Below are 16,873 nucleotides of genomic sequence, written 5' to 3'. Positions count from 1 at the left end.
AGGGCAGAGAGGAATAGCTTCATCTTGCCTGTACGAGGGAATAATGAATGGCATTCTCCAGGATGTGCTTGCAGTCACCTTCAGCTCTTTGCTGATGGGATCTGGTGCTGTGGCAGCAACTTCACCCATTGTGAAGCTGTGCACACCTCACCTCCCCAGCCCAATCTCTCCCCCGTTTCAATACAGCAATTGTGACAAATGGCATCTTGCTAGCAAAACTAGCAGAGGCAAAATGAAAAATAATGGGAGTAGGGAGCAGCAGAGAGCACAAGAACTGTGGTCAGAGCGGAGGGGCAGTGCTGGACACCAAGGGCAGAGGGAACTCGTGGCCCTTTTGGGTGTCACTGGCTGTTATGGCTCAGTAGCCACTAAGCATCATGAGCAAGGACCTACAGCAGCTGTAGGGATGGACAGATGCACAGATAGTTCTTCTGCTTTAAATATCCAGGACAGCAAATGTGCAAGTGGGAGACCATTTCATCACATCTCTTCCAGACTGAATAAACCCAACTGAAATCCATAATAATTCTCTTGTTGCTTTTGCATCAAGCACATGGGAGGGAGATGTGACTCTCACCAAGGCAGCCAACAGCTGTAACCTCCACAGGCTTCAAAGGACTTGCACTTATGTGGCTCATTTTTCAGCATTAGCTCCTTCCATTAATAGAAAGATGAGTTAAACTTGGCTTCTTGGGAGCAGGGAAGCAGCAAGAGAAAACCTCAACTGTGCCTCAGAGTCACTGCAGGGCAAGACAAAAAGTCATGTCCTTCACCAGATCTTTCTCCAAAAAGTGTGACATTTTTGGAAGAAAAATGCTGTGGCTCAGGCAGAACAATTCATCACCATTTACCTCCACAAAACTTGAAAAATCAGTTTCAGCAGAAGGAAGATTTTCAGGGGCAGGGTTGGATGGGCAAATAAATATTACAAAGTCAAGGACAGTGGGATTCAGGATGTTCCTTCCCATCAATCACAGATTTCTCTGAAGATTCTGGGCCTTCCTTACATCTACCTTCAGACTCCAGACTGGTCATGTCCCAGAAGAGCCTCCTGAGCCAGAGCAGGCTGAGATGGCATCTGAATCCACAGCATGCTGAAATGCTTACAGGTATCCCCAGGGGACTCATTTGGTCAAGGTCAAAAATAGCCATTGTGGCAGGAGCTTAATTCACTGTGACTGCTCAAGGAGGGTTTTTCCATCTCGAGTGACAGCTAAGTGTTGCCAGTGAGACATTTTCTGGTCACAGCTTAAAGGAAGCAGAGATGCTAAGTGCAGGTGAGCCTCTGGCATCCAGACCAGAGTTATGCCAAAAAGTGAGCCAAATGCTGTTCAAAATTGAGTTAAAACATTTGGAAACTTTGTGACCTGTCCAGTTCCATGAAAAAAAAATCATATCCTGAAATATTGCAGGTATCAGGCCTAGGCAATGGCTAAAACACTTATCCAGACCTTTCCAAGACTCAAAGATTTTTACATCTGCTATTGGCCAACCACTTGGCACTTGATCTCAAGTTTTCATGATCTGGACGTCATTATAAACCATTCCACTAGATATAAGAAGCAGCAGAGTATATTTTTGGGAAAGCAAAGTTTAAAGAACTGGAGCCCCACCTCACCCAATATAACTGAGTATACAAACACAACTCTCATTGCAAGCAGCTCCTTTCCCCCAGTTATCAGAGAACCAACCTTTTCACCAGACACTTATTGAGGGACCACTCAAGAAGATGCTTGCTCACCAGTGGAAATTGGCCTCATCAGAAAAAAAAAAACTTAGCACTTCATGCAGCACTGCCAGCACATCTCATGGCTCTGTTAGACTGGAGGAGAGAAAAGGAGCTGCCATATGGGCTCAGTCAAAGCTCCATCCTGGCTGGTGCCCTGGCTGGGCAGTGAGGAGGGGAGGAGGAAAGAAGGAGCCATGCAGAGGGTGAGCACCCCCAGGCACGTGCTGGGCTCATTCCCAAGTGGGGAGCTGCATCCAGGCCATCAGGTTTAATAATTGACAATGGGACAATCAAAAATTGTTTTAACTTTCAAGCATAATAAATTGACCAACATTTACAGAGTCCAACCTTTCCTCCTTTCAACAGTCAACCAGTGTAAATTCATAGACTTCAACAGAGGTGCATTTGTGTTGGGGTTTGTTTAAGCTGGCGTGGCATAATTAACCAGCCCCTCAATCAACAGCTCTTGAAGTTTGTCCGTCCCTCCTGACCTCCCTCACCCTTTCATAGACCACAACAGAGATTTTCTAACATGCCCTTCCTGAAAGCTGTCCATCAAACTTGTCCTGCTCCTTTTCTCCACTCAGCTGAGCTTTGCTTTTCTGTGGATGTTTGCACACTAGTTTCAAGACCCTAGACCAGAGCTCAAAAGAGCATTGAGGCAAAGGAAGTAGGAAAAAAAAAAAAAGGTGTTGAATTGTGAGGTTTTTTTGATCATTCAAACGTTCATGAATTGTCAGAAAGCTGGACAGGTAATACCTTTTCTAAACAGAGTCTTTAATTTGGAAAAAATACTAAAAGCTCAGCATTTCACGCCTCCACTGAGATATGCCTCTGGCTACCCTTTTATTTTTCATGCCGTGTTTTCTGAAATGTTACATTCAAGAGAATACATTGCCTTCAAATCATGTACACATGCATGTTTATTAAGTCATTACCATAGCCTTAAGTCCATAAAATCACTGTGGACTGCAATACCACATGTGCATCCAGCAATTAGATGAATAAATTAACCCTGAAAATTTTCTGCTTGAGGTGGAAGGGAACAAGTTGTACTCTGAAAGTTGAAATAACACTCCAGAATAGAGGAATCAAATCATTTTGTATTTAAAATACTGCTACCTGGCTAGCACTCAGGGAAAAAAAAGAAAAACAACAAAAAAACCCCTGCCACCTAATCATGCTGAATACCAATAGCTTTAAATTTCTGAAGAAAAAAGGAAAAAGAGTAGAAAACAAGGATTTGGCAGAGCACGCAGTTCCAAAGTGCATTACTCCGTCAGTGTCATTTTCTATGCAGCAGTGTTCTTTCAATTATTTCTTCCCCTCTCTTCTTCTGTGCAAAGAAAATTGGCAGAAAAAGTTGCCTGCAGGATCAGAGAGGGGTGTTTTTATCAACCTACAACTAGATTAAAAATCCTTTATCTGAAATGCAGCAGAGGACTGGCCTAAATTAAATTCCATCTCCCTCTGCTTCTGGGCTGTGAAGGAGCACCACACAAACGGCATCTTGCTTAATTTGTATTATTTTTTAATTTCTGTTGGGTTTAGTTTACACTTGCACCAGTTACTGGTGCAAAAAGGGCAAGGGAGGTGCAGACAGCTGCATAGCAAATGTCCCAAAGGGGATGCCAGATGAGGGATGTTTGCTGAAACATCTGGTCACTCCATCACCTGAGGACACTGGAGTAGGTCACGACCAAAGCTCTGAAGAGCAGCTTCTAACCAGGGCATCAGTAGCAAGGACATCAGCTTTTTACTCTTGCTGCAGTGCCCTCTTTATCTCCAGAGACTGTTCACACAGCAGAGCCTTTGCAGAACTTGGGCTTGCATGAATTTTTGATGGCATTAATAACCCCTGTTTGTGGTGCTGCACTGCAGTGGGACTACAAGGGAGCCTTCCAGAACTGCCCTCTGTCACCATCCCAGCACTGCTGGCACAACCACAGGTGCCAGCTGCACCCACACACTTGGAGCAGCTTCATTCTGCCCATTTGATGAGAGTCTCTCAACTGCACAGCCCCAGGGGCCGGACGTTGCAACACAGGAGGACATAAACAAAGCTGTGAAAGAGAGGCAGGAAAAAACAGGACCTGAGAAGCAGGCACCATGGTCTGACTTGTTCCTTACCTGTGAGCAAACCACCTGGCCTGTACAGGAAGGGTTATAAACATTTGGGTCTCTTCCCTTTCAACCCTGTTAAAGGACACTACCACCCAAAATGAGGTTGAGGGAAGAATCAGCAGATGTCCTGCCCAGGATATTTTTGGGTAGTTGTTCCAATTTCTGCACTGCTCCATGTCAGAGTGTGCAGGAGCAAAGAGCTATTAATTTGCCTCAGCAGTGATTGCTGTGCACAGTGTCCTGGGCAGAGACTTTTCATTTAATTTTCATACATCATTTACAGCTTGCTGCACCCATTCCAGAAAGTCAGCACCAATCTCCTTAAGTTAACATGGAACAAACAGGAAAGGAGATAGAATTCTTCTGTTGTTATTTAAAAGTCTTGTCATGTCTGGGCACATTTGGTGTTGCCACTGATTTCATTTTCAATATACTTCACTGATATAACGAAGTCATTTCCTTGAGAATACACAGGGGAATGCTGGACAGCAATAATGTAGAAAAAACCAAACATAACCAATTTGTTTGTAACAAACCTATATTCAGCATTGCCCTTTGTTTGTTGTTGGGTATTTTTCCTCACATTTTATATTAATATGATAGGTCAGATTCTGATTTTCAGCATTGCTGTAAACCCCTGCAAGGAGCAAACAGAATTTCTGTGGATTTGTAGGCGTAACACAGATAAGGTTAAGGCCCTGAAGCTTGTTTTGAAATAGCTTATACAGCCCCACCTGTTTATTACTCAATTGGGACCGCTAAAAAATTACATGAAAAGTGCTCAAAAGAGGTCCAAGAGTTCTTCTGCACCCAAGCTCAGCAATCATTATGTCTGTGTCCTTTAATCTTTTATCCAGACTGCTGCAGTTACACAGTCTATGAAGAGAAGTATAAGAATAACTCCTTTGCAGTCTATGAAGGCTGTAAGGAGGATTAATTAGTTAATGTTTACAGAGTACAGAGGCCAGCCTCTGTGCTGTTTTATGCTTGATGCATGTCAGCAGGGGTGGATTAAGGTGGGAGCCAGCACAGATCTGAATGTCCTGCAAAGAACGCTCCAGGATCAATGTTGCCAATTTGCCCATTGTTTAATCTTTTCCCTTTTTTTTTTTTTTTTTTCTGATGGCTACACGGACCTGAAAAGGTTTCATACCTATCCAGGGAGCTCTGCACCTCTTCAGATGGCTGTGAGGAGCCAGCCTGGCAGTGGTCTTTAGGGAACATCTCAGGTCACAGAGATGAAGTCACAATAAGCAGCTCTCCAGAACAAGGAGTGGTGGCACAAAGCCCTGAATCCATGAATAAGGGGACAAATAGACTTTCCTCTAAAACAAATTAAGGCTACAGAAAAATAGTTATTTGAGGAAAAAACTGATTTACTGGTTCTTCTACATCTCTGCTTCGCACAGATACTTCAGTGATGGTGTATACTCTTAGAGTGCAGCAAAATAAGCATAAATGAGTCTAATCTGGGTTTTAGTTTAAAAATTCTTCTAGACAGTGATTGCATGTCACTGCATAGGAGCATATGGCACTATTATTTGATCCTCTTACCAAGGGCAACATTGATGACTTTTGCCTAACCCAGCAGTGTACACTGTTGAATGGTTAAAAGGATGTTGCAGTAAACAAAATGCACAAAATCCAGGCCCATGCTGTTATCCTTCTCCCCTTTGCCCTTTGAATCCAGGCCAGGAACATCTCATGTATCATATGAAAGGATTGCTGTAGTGAGAGCACAGCGACAGTCTCACTGATACCAGCTGCAGCAGTGAGCACTGCTGTGCAGAGCCTGATTTAGTGCCTGCCTAATCTGGGAATCATGAGAAAGGAAAAAATTCTGTATGATTTGCCCCATGCAAACTAGGTCCCTGTGTAATTTTCCAGGAGGTGCAGCCCATAATTTTCCAAAATAGTCCAAGAATGATATTTGGATGAGTTTTCATGTGAAACAGGCCAGATTAAATCCTGTGACTGAACAGTGGGCCTTGATTCCTTATTCAGCAATGTATATTAGATGCCCCAAACCAGAGAGAGTAAACAGTCCTTGTCAAATAATGGGTCTGACGAAACCAGCCTGTCTTACAATGCCCCATAAAACTCCCAATGGAGAAAGTGAAACCATCAGGTCCAGAAATCCTGATAGTTCCTAAATTTCAGAATGTATAAAGCAGCAACACATCACAGAAAAGGAGAATAGAAGAAAAAAACCAAAAAAAACTAAAAAAAACCCCTTGTATTTAAGACTACCACAGCTTACACAGCACCTTTAGTCAGGACCAGCTCTCAGGATCTCTGTTTATGTGAGAGTTGTGCAAGGGAGAAAGGGAGGGAGGATTCTTTGCCTCACTGAAGTTAATAGCTAGCTGAATTCAGTGGAGCTCAGTTCCTCTCTCCCTGTGTGCTTCTCCGAACACCACATTCATTGTACTTGGTCCTGCTGCCCTCTGCTACACAAAGTATTACTGCATTCTCAGGCAGAATTTTCTCCTTTTTCTGCTTCAGTCGTGGGCCTGTAAAAACCATTTCAATTGATAGAATTTTTAATTGCAGGAATAGGGAAATAGATCTGCCATCAATGTTAATATTCTTTGGTAAGTGGCTGTCTAGAAATCACTTCAAAGTAACGAAGAGACATTGAAGTAATTTCCATCGAGAACAGTGCTTGATAGACAGACACATGAGCAGGTAAATAGAGCCCTAAGTTAGCAGGATGGCACATACATATTTATATATAAATTCATACTGATGCAAAAGGGCTCTTTCAACTGGTACAGCGAGATGCAAAATATTTCAGTGAATCACCCTATTAACCAGGCTCAGGAGCCACTAAATGAGACAAGAACTGGGAGGCTACATGAAGACAGCAAGCTCCTGGTGGCCCTCTCACAGAAAAAAATTGAGGGAGCGCTTCCTGAAGTTGCAAGTACAAATGAAAGGACACAATACCTATGACAAAGTCAGAACAATGGTAGGATAGCACCAGGAAAATAGCTGGAACCACTGAAGAAAACAGGAAGGATTCTAGTCCTAGCCAGATTGACATACAGTGAAGGTGAAGAAGATTAAAAGGTTTTTAAAAAGAATGTGTTCATGAAAAATAGGAGCTCTGGGAGGTGAAGGAATAGGAAGGTATTCAAAAGAATTTTTAAATGCAGCTGTGAATTTTAAACAAATTAGCAACTTTTGATGAGCTTTAATTTGAGATGCTCCAAAAGCAGACTAATGTAGGCACAATGATCAAAGAATTTTAGGGACAAAAACTCTAAAAACCCATCCTGTGGAAGAAGAAAGCTTGGAAAATATCCAAAGGGGATTATCTCATGAGAGACTGGTGGTAAGAACACTGCTTCTTTATTTTTCTGTTCGTATTGAACCCATAGTAAACTGTTGACTTTCAAAGCAACCACAGAAAATCAATCGTCAGGATGATGTGCATATGACCAGTCTGGAAACATCCATGTGGGAGTTCCCTGGTATGATGTGTGCAGTTTGAAAAAGGATCATTCACAGCAGCCTTACGGTGGTGTCTGGGGGCCTGGCTATGATCTCTTTGTTCTGAGCTCTGAACAAACAGTGCACAGAGTTTGCCTGAGGAACTAATGACCTTAACAGACAAGACAAAAGTTGGAGAAGGAAACAATCCAGGAAAGACAGACTATTCTCCCCACATGTGCCAAGACAGATCCATGTCTTTGTGCAAGCAAGAGCCAGTTACCAAATGCAGAGTGGAGGATCCCAGTCCTTTGAACACAATCCCATTGTCTGAGCAACTCCAAAGTTCACGGAGCAACTGCACACTCCTGGTTACCTTTGGTTTGCAGGTCATAAGTCAAAACTTAGACCTCCTATAGGAGGCTGCAGCATTTAAAAAACATGTGCTTTTTACTGGAAGGAGGCTGAATGCAGCATATGTAAAAGATTAAAGGAACATCAGGCAGCTGTTAAAGGTTTGCATGATATGAACTCAGCTTTGGCAGCATTTTCTGCAGAGAGGTAAGGCAGAGAAGGATAACTGTTGGTAGCAGAGTCCAGTAGTCTCAATGGACCCACAGAATTTCTGATGCCTAAGAACACTGTGGCACAGGTATGCAATGAGGCTGTAACTAGGTCATAATTATTAGTCAATCACATTTTCTTCATTGTTTGGCCTCACCTGCCTTTATTCCTTAGAAGACCTGGAGCAGAATTCCGTGCTTCTCTGGAATTTTGCTCAGTGACACACTGCCTACCAGGGAATGGAGAAAGCACTAAGATCATTTCCAACTGGAAAGGTGACTGGAAATTAGGCAGAAATGGCAAGAACCTACCACACAGAACTGAGCATAACCCAGGTCTGTACCAATAACCAGAGAGAGAAAAATAAAAAAAATACTAATAATCATAGAATCAGAATGATTTTGGCTGAAAGGGACCTTGAGGACCATCTAGTTCCACCTCCCTGCTGGACCAGATTGCACAAAGCCCTGTCCAAACTGTTCTTGAACACTTCAGGGATGGGGCATCCACATCCCCAGGCAACCTGTTCAGGCACCTCACCACCCTATAATCTTCCTGTGTTATCCTTAGTGATGAGATGGGAATCATTTTGCAGTTGTTAAAATCTCAATATGCTAAAGTCCTTTGCTCATCACTGTATGTGGGGTTATAGAAGCATTCCTACACATTAGAAATCCATCTCATTCCAAAAAATGGCCAAAGGCACATGTCCAGGGCAGAATATAAAACAAAGTCTGTGGTGATACTTGCCCAGGATAAACACCTTGCCTACATGAGCTTACTGAGTCAGAGGTACAGGCAAAAGTCTTCACTGGATTTTTTTTCTTCCATTTATCTGCCTAGGGCTGGTTTGCCTTTTTGCTTGCTTGTTTTGAACCCTATAAAACAGGCACAGCAACCTGTGGCAAGAAGAAGTTTTACAGAACTGCACACCATAAGAAGAAACACTTTTTTTCTGCCTCCTTTGAACCAACCATCTGCTAGGTTTTCCTCATACCCCCTTGTATTTCCTTATCTAGGGGTGTACAGTGACCAATCCCTGCTTATTTACCATTTTTATGGCATCCCAGCTGTCAGTATAGATACCTCCAATTATCTCCAGGTTGAAGCCTGTTATCTCAGTCAGCTGTTCCTCAGACAGAAGCTCTTCCATATTACATTCTTGCTGCCCATCTCTGAACCTTTTCCATGTATTCTATATCCTTTAAAAGATGGGATGTACCAGAAATGCATACAGCATTAAAGAATTACAGAGTGGCATAGAAATGCTCCCTGCTGTGTTCTCTGTTCCTCTCTAGATTTTTTAGCATTTTATTTACTTCTTTATCAATATCACAGATGATGTACCATGTCATTAAGGAATGAGATTTGAGGAAAATAAATATGTTTTCATGGGCAGAGAAGCTCCTACTGGCAGCATGGCCCAGACAGTCTTAGATGTAATTGCCAACAAATTAATTCACCAAAGAGTGCTGAACCACTGATGCTATTTTAGGCTTCATTTTGGTAAACAGAAAGCACATTACAGAAGAAATGATCAAAGAAAATAACCTTTGACTGAGAGATCACAAGTTGATTCAGTTTAAATTGAATGAAGGGTAAACAAAAATAGGCCTGTAATTAAGGTTCTACATTTCGAATGGGCAAAATTTGAGAAATTAAAGGGACTAATTAGTGAACTCAGCTGGACTAAAAAGCTGAAAAGCATGAATGTGGGAAAGGCCTGTGATTCCTTTCAGCCAAAAGTACAGAAACTACCTCCAGTACATCTCCCAAGCCAGGGAAAAATAAAGCCTGTAAAAATTACTGTTAATGTGAGTGAATGGGTAAACTACCTCAACAAACTGTAATAGCAATCAACAAAGGGCCAACAAAGAATGGAAAAAAGACAATCAGCAAAGAGAACAAGGCCAAGAAGCTTGAGACTAAAATGCCAAAAATCAAACTGAGCGAGGCATTGCAAAGGATACAGAAGTAAACAGAAGTGGGCTGTCCATGTCCAACCCTATGAATAAAATAAACAGTGGGAAAAGGAGAGGAGCAGACAGGCAACAGCTGAAAGATTTGACAGTTCCAGCTGCAAACTTAGAGGGTTACTTCACACACACTGATTTTTCAGCAAAGATAATAGTGCTAAAGAATGATAGGATGGCTGACAATCACAAAAGTATGGCACTGCTAAGCTCAAAAAGCATAATGCCTGCAGAGGAATCTCCATCTTCTTGGTGTTGCACACCACAGTGACCCAGCACATCCAAACAGAGATCTGGTAGATGGGAGGGATTGAAGAAAGGGGAGAGAAAAGGAAAGGGAGTAGGAAATGAGAGTAATGAGGTGAGCCAGGACAAGAGGTTAAAATTCACTTCTTGTGATGTTGAATTTTCCCCAGGAGCCAGAAAATCCAGAGACAGTGAAGGCCACAGTGGGATGATGGGAATTTCCATTGCCAAAACTTGTTTTGCTCCTCTGAGAACAGGCTGTCTGCCCCAAAACTACGTTCTCTCCCTTCCTTAATATGGGAAAGCTGCAAATTTGAAAAATCTACAAAATACTCTTGAGAGGCAGCAGTACTGGGCTAATGAGAGTGTTCTCCTACATAAATATTGGTTATAGGAAAGTCTCAAATAAGGCTTGGGATAAATGGGATGACCTTTTCATTTGGGAGAGTTTAAAATACAAGTAGTTCCAACTGGGAAAACTCAACAGAAAAGCTTTTGGGAAATTTCTCACTGCTGAATGTTGAGGTTAATACCATTCTAAATTAGTGCAAAATAAAGTAATTTTGGTTCTGCTTGGGGAGGGCTCATCAAGTGGGCAGTATCATCTACCAAAGGTACTGAGACAACAACTCATTTGGAGAATTATTTAGCTATCAGCTGGGAAACACATCACTGCCATTTGCCAGGGCATGTATGGCTTACAAGACATTAATCAGGTATCCATTGGAGAAGAAAATAGTAATACTTTTACAATAAAGTGTAATTTCAAGGGTGATTAATAAGTGAATAAATAAAACAGCTTACAATATCAGTAGGTGCATTTTTATATCTGTAGAACTCCATTAAAAGAGCCACATAGCCTTTTCATCATACTGAATTAATGTTAAAATATCTTCCTGACCTCAGCTGCACTCTGCAGCCTTCCACACTGCACCATAGTTTTCAAACAGCCTCCCAGTGAAGCATTTCCTTGCCTTTCCTTGCTGCACTCACATACCCAGCATGTGCAACATCTGTCCTACCAAATGACCCACTCGTGGAGTCCCTGCTCAGCATCTGCTCTGGAAAATTTGCTGAAATCAGCAGCAGCAGAAAGGCTGAAGCCCTTTGAAAAATCCTGGTCTCGGTCACAGTGCAGAGCATCAGCCATAGGGCTGCCATATTTCTGTCCCAGGTTTTCAGGAAGCATCAGTCATGCTCTGCCCACGTTTTGCAGATGGTCTGTGCTTAGAAACACATGGCATTTATTGTGCATATACAGACCATCTGTCCAGGGTACAGACCAAAGGCCCGTGGCTCCTGGAAATGCTGGACACATCACACGTGCTCCAGAGCAAATCTGGGCACATGCAGAAATTGCATCTGAATTTTTACTCTGCTTGAACAGTCTCTGAAATCCTGGACAGAGGAAATACTTAATTTAAAATACTGTAGGGGAAGAAGGTGTATGTTCTCAGTGTACAACAGTTCAAAACACTCATTTTCACTGGATATGAAGGATCCTACAGTGCTGCCTGCTCTGTTGTGTGCAGAACACTGGTTAAAGTATCCCACTGGAAGGGAACCAGGACCTTTCCTCCCTCCAGAATGGGTCAGAACCCTCTAATCAGTCAGCACAATGAATCTCAGTCTTAAGAGCCAGAAATGCTGGATGGGAGTTGTGATAAGCTGACTTTGTGAGAAAACTTGGCAGCTCCAGAGAAGTGTCTTGAGATTCCAGGAGCACAACCTTGTTTCTCCCCAGCCATACTCACTCCCATCAAAGACAACTGGGGTGACTGCCTCACATTTCCCTATACTGATCTCTGTATAAGGAGGTAAAGAAGACCTGACACAGCTTCTCCTATGGTCAAACTCCACAAAAACTCCACTTTCCACAACTCTCTCACAAACTTGTTGCAAAACAGACACTGGGTGAGGGATGTATGACCAGTCAGCCTTTACAAAGCTGGTAAAGCTCAGAAGAAGGCTCAGCTTCTCTGGTGTCACTCCAAGTCAGTGTGATCAAACCTTCTGGGATAGTGAAAGATCCCTAAGACAATTTCTAGCAGTGATTCTTGTCACTTACACAGGAATGTAAGTATTTTCTTCCTTTTTGTCTAGGCAATCTCATGCTTTTGTCATATTGAGACAAAAGACATTGCTGGACCTGTTGAGAAGGAAAAAGGTTGCACAGAATCTGCACCAGCCTTGGGAAGATGCACAAACCTCTCAAGGGTTACATATGCACATGAAAATTGCTGCTCTGGGCAGCAGAGCACCCACATGGATTATATACTCTCTAATAGAAAGGAAGCTATAAAGAGATTATAGTATACTTGACACCTGGATATTTCAGGCAGTCCTGCCCTGGGGTTCTTCTCTGAATCATCTGATCACACATCACCTCAGCTGCAGCTCTCTGGGTGGAGAGGACGAGTGATGATAGCATATGTCTTCTCCAAAGGTTACACCTGCCAGCCTGAAAGGCCTCCTGAAGATGCAGTAGCAGCTAGAGGTTACTGGCTGCTCACCACCTCTCACTCTCTCTTCTCCACATAAAGGGCAGTACAGCAATTACTGCAGGGAAGGAAGGAGCAGCCTGTGCCTGCACACGTGAGGAACCTATTACAGGAACATAAATCCTGAGTCAATGTCATTAAAATGCAGCCTGGAAAACACCAACTTTGACAAAGCTTGCTTTATTAGCACTATTTGATCACAGGAAGATGCCTGGGTGCAGACCAGGCTGGGGAAACCTGTGTGGTGCCACCAGTAGCTAAATCACACCCTGGACCCTCAGTTAGAGACACCCCACGACCCTGCTGTACCCAGCAGGACACAGCCACATGTGCCTTCAGGGGACAGCCCAGCACCCTCCCCAGACACCTTTGGGGCAGAGAAGAGGGGGAAATGAGCTGGATGGAGGGTGCTGGAGCAGGGAGTCTGTTGTGGAGTCTGACAGGGAAGTGTGGCATCTCTGTTGGAGGAAGACATGGAGGGAAAAGCATCATGTCCCAATGGCTGTGCATACACACACCAGCCAGATGAAGGGTATCTGGACACTTGGTGTAAGAAAGAAAAGCCACCAGGTCTTGTGAAGTCATAAAGAGAAAGAAGAGTCAGGTCAACACCACCAGAGCTGTGCAGTGAGGCATCACCATGCAGCCCTGAGGAGGTGGAAAGGGAGGTGGCAGCAGCGCCTGCTCACCAGTTGGGAGGGTGAGAGAAGCTGCAAAGGTGAGCCTGAGGGGGAAAATGACTCACTGGTTTGATGCATTGGACAAATGGCAAGCATAAATAACCACAAACACCCAGATGCTGAGAGCTGGGCAGCCACAGCAGATAGCCAGATTAGAAAATCCAAATAAATGTGTGTGGGAGTGGATATGAGATCAGAGGAGCAGGGTCAGGCAAGCTCAAAAACAAGCTCTGGAAGTCTTTAGCATTTTATTGAGCTTGATCAGGAGGAAAGGAAGCCTTTGAAAGTGGTAAAGGGACAGGGGGATATAATACCATAGCCCGTGGGCAGAGAATAGCACGGCTTTGGCATAATGAAAATCACTGTGCACCATTCTTCTCTCACTTAGCCTCGTTTAAACCATGAATAATGACATGGCAAACTGCAACAGGTTAAAGACAGTGGGAGTGAGAGAAGAATCACATCCTTTTTGTTTAGAGAGAGATGCCTGCAGGGAAAAAAAATGCAATAGGAGGAGATTTACAGTAGTCAAGAGGGAAAGTTATCAGGGATGGCATGAACAGGAGTTGCACAGGCAGTGCTGTGACAAGGCACAGCCTGGAAAAGGAAGTAGGAGTGGAGAAAAGGTTAATCAAAATTTAAAGACAAGCAAAATTTGATGCAGCTTCAGCTAGAGGGACAGCTGTGCCACATGCCCCAAATCACAAAACATCCTTTTCTATCTAGAAAAGTGAACCCAGAACTGGCAGTGCCTGCACACACGGGTTCATGGCTTCAGAGGGTTTGGGAAGGGTGGGCAGTGCTTCCACCACCTCCTTTTCTGGTGGCTGAATTACATGAAAAGGACAACTGAAAATAAACCCAAAACCACCCCTCACTTTGCCATGACATGACTGTTCTGGTCACCCCATGACAGCCATGCAGAGGGAGCAGGGCAGGCTGAGTGGGAGAGGTGTGGGGACCCTATCGATGGCTTTGGAATGTTGTCCCCACATGAGAAAAGATTTATAAATTGAGTGCCCATTATCAAGCAAAGAAAGGTCTCTAGAGACATTGTTGTCATTTTAGATGGAGCTTGCAGGGCCAGAGGTTACATGAGATGTCTTTTAATACAGCTAACAATTGCTTCATTTGTCACAAGGAAAAGAAAAAAATTAGTTTGGGACCCTATAATAGAACAGTTTGGGGGTGATAATTTTGTGCTGACAATCTTCTGATGCAAAAGCAGAATTTCTAATGAAGAATGAATATAAATATTTCTCAGGGATTGTAAGTGAATCTCAGAGCTTTAAACTGGGTACGTAGTCTTCCTGTTTGTCATCTTATGCATATAAACTATCCTGCTACCACCACCCTATCAAACTGAAAACACAGCCTAGCTGTGCTGTTTCTGAAAGAGAGGCAGCTTCTGTTTATCTCTCATTTAGGAAAAAAATGACATTGATAGCAAGAAAGAGATTAGTGCGTGTTCCTGGATAGGAAGAATAGCAGTGGTGGAAAATATCCCCAATTCCCAAATGATAGGGATGAGTATATCTAATTAAAAAATAATCTTTTATTGTCTGCCAACTCAATCTAAGTTTCAATATACAAACCAGCAATTACAGGAAGTAGATAATCAGTTATGCATTTTAAAGACTTTCTGCTGAATTACATGTCCTTTAATTACATGTACATTTTTTAAAACAAAAATTGGATTTCTTGGAAGTGAAGGAGGAGAAGTAACCAGACTAGCAATGGATTTATTCTATTCCTGTATATCTATGGCAAACAGAAATGATTTGGAGTAATAAAAGCAAGGCATCCAATTTTAAATCATGTGTCACAAATACCTCTAAGAAGTAACTTTCATTGCCCTGAGGCACCTCATGTCTTCGTGTTATCCTTCCAGTTTTTGAAGCATGAGCATCGTTGAATTTTAAGCACCAAAACCAAATGCTGAAAACTTTAAAGGTGTTGCTGGCACGTGTGTGTATGTAACAGAGGCTTTAGTTGAATACACATTTTTCTGTCACATAGACGTGGTTAATACACAACACTTGTTGCAGAGGTTTCTGTTGAGTGGTGTGCTTTTTTCAAAGCACACTAAGTATGCCAAATCTGCAAGTAGTAAAACACAGGGTATGAATGTCAGGTTTAAAATATTCAAGAATGTTATCTGAAGCAGGCATCCCTCTTACCATAAGCAAGGCTCAGGAGTGAATGTCACTCTGGCAGCACCAGCACTCCAGTTCTCACTAAAACTCACTCCAGTGTTGGTCAGAAGGGAAACTGGGCTGGCTCTGTGCTGGCTTTCAGACACACCAGGCCTCCAAAGTATAAAGGGGCAAAAGGAAAAATGTGGTGGGGGCCTTACATATTGAGCAATTTGCTGATTACCTGCTGCTGATACACGTTGTTATTTCTGTCTGTTAGGAAGTGCTGCTGAGTGTTGTTAGATCACCCACATCTTCTCCATGCTGTCTGCCCTGTCTCACAATTCCCTTCCATAAAACTTCTCCCCCATAAATCAGATTCTTTAACAGTGACAGGCATCACTACAGCTTCCTCCAAACAGATTTTTGCTGCAGGCACTGGCTCTTCCTCCAAGGGTGCCACTCCCTGGCAGTGATTAGCTATAAATCTAGCAGTAATTTACACAGGCTTAAACATCAAATTTGGCCTTCTATTTTTTTTGAATTCTGGGTGGTTTTTTGGTATACAACTGGTTTTTTTAAGGCAAAATAACCCATATATGTGCAAACACTACTGGGTTTGCTTGCATGAGCTCACTACAAGCCCAGAAAATGTGTTGCCCTTCTGCAGCATTCAGCACTGAAGATGTTTATGCTCTCCGGGACAGGCTGTGAACTGCAGAGAACAGGGCTCTTTGAGTGGCCATCTTCTGGCAGCATGTTTGGATGAGAAAGGGGTGACAAGGTTTTGGAGAATTGCTGTGGTACAGGATCTGTGGATGTGACATTCCCAGCTCCTCTGGTGCAGGACACGCTTCAGGCCAGGAACATGCTAATGCTGATTTATGGCTCCAGCAGGAGAGGAATCTGTTTGCTTCATACCCAAGTCTCCCACCTTTGAGCAATCATACAGACTCAGTTGTGAGCAAATGCCAAAAAAACATTCAAAACCACTTTCTTTTGAATTGCAGGGTAAGGGACTACCAACTTCCATGGAAATGTCATACTTTAAGAAGATTTAAGTTCATCACATATTGATGGAGGAAAAATTGTCAGCAGCATCCCACTGCACTTGAGTCTACCCTGCTCAAGTGTGAGAAATCAGATTGGCACCAGCTCACTTATCCTGCCTAATTGGATACAATTATTGACTTCCTGCAATTTAGTGTTTTATTGGGATTTTGTTTTGCAGAGGGATTTGGATTTGGCAGGCTGCAGCTAGCAGTGCTGCTATGTTTTGGTTCTTCTAGACAGCTGCTAAGGGGCAATGCACTTACCAATCTTTGTACAGCATTTTCTTCAAAGGTGCTGAAATTCAAAGGGCCTGCCTGCAAGGGCTCTGTTTTCAGCTGCTGCTGGGGCATCTTGTTTAATAGGAGGGTGCATTAGTGTTTGGCCTTTATTTATCCTTCATTAAGATATTGTACATTCATGTTATTACCCAGAT

This window comes from Catharus ustulatus, chromosome 6 (genome assembly GCF_009819885.2).
Source record: "Catharus ustulatus isolate bCatUst1 chromosome 6, bCatUst1.pri.v2, whole genome shotgun sequence".
Taxonomy (NCBI): Eukaryota; Metazoa; Chordata; class Aves; order Passeriformes; family Turdidae; genus Catharus; species Catharus ustulatus.
This window is presented reverse-complemented; position numbering follows the sequence as displayed.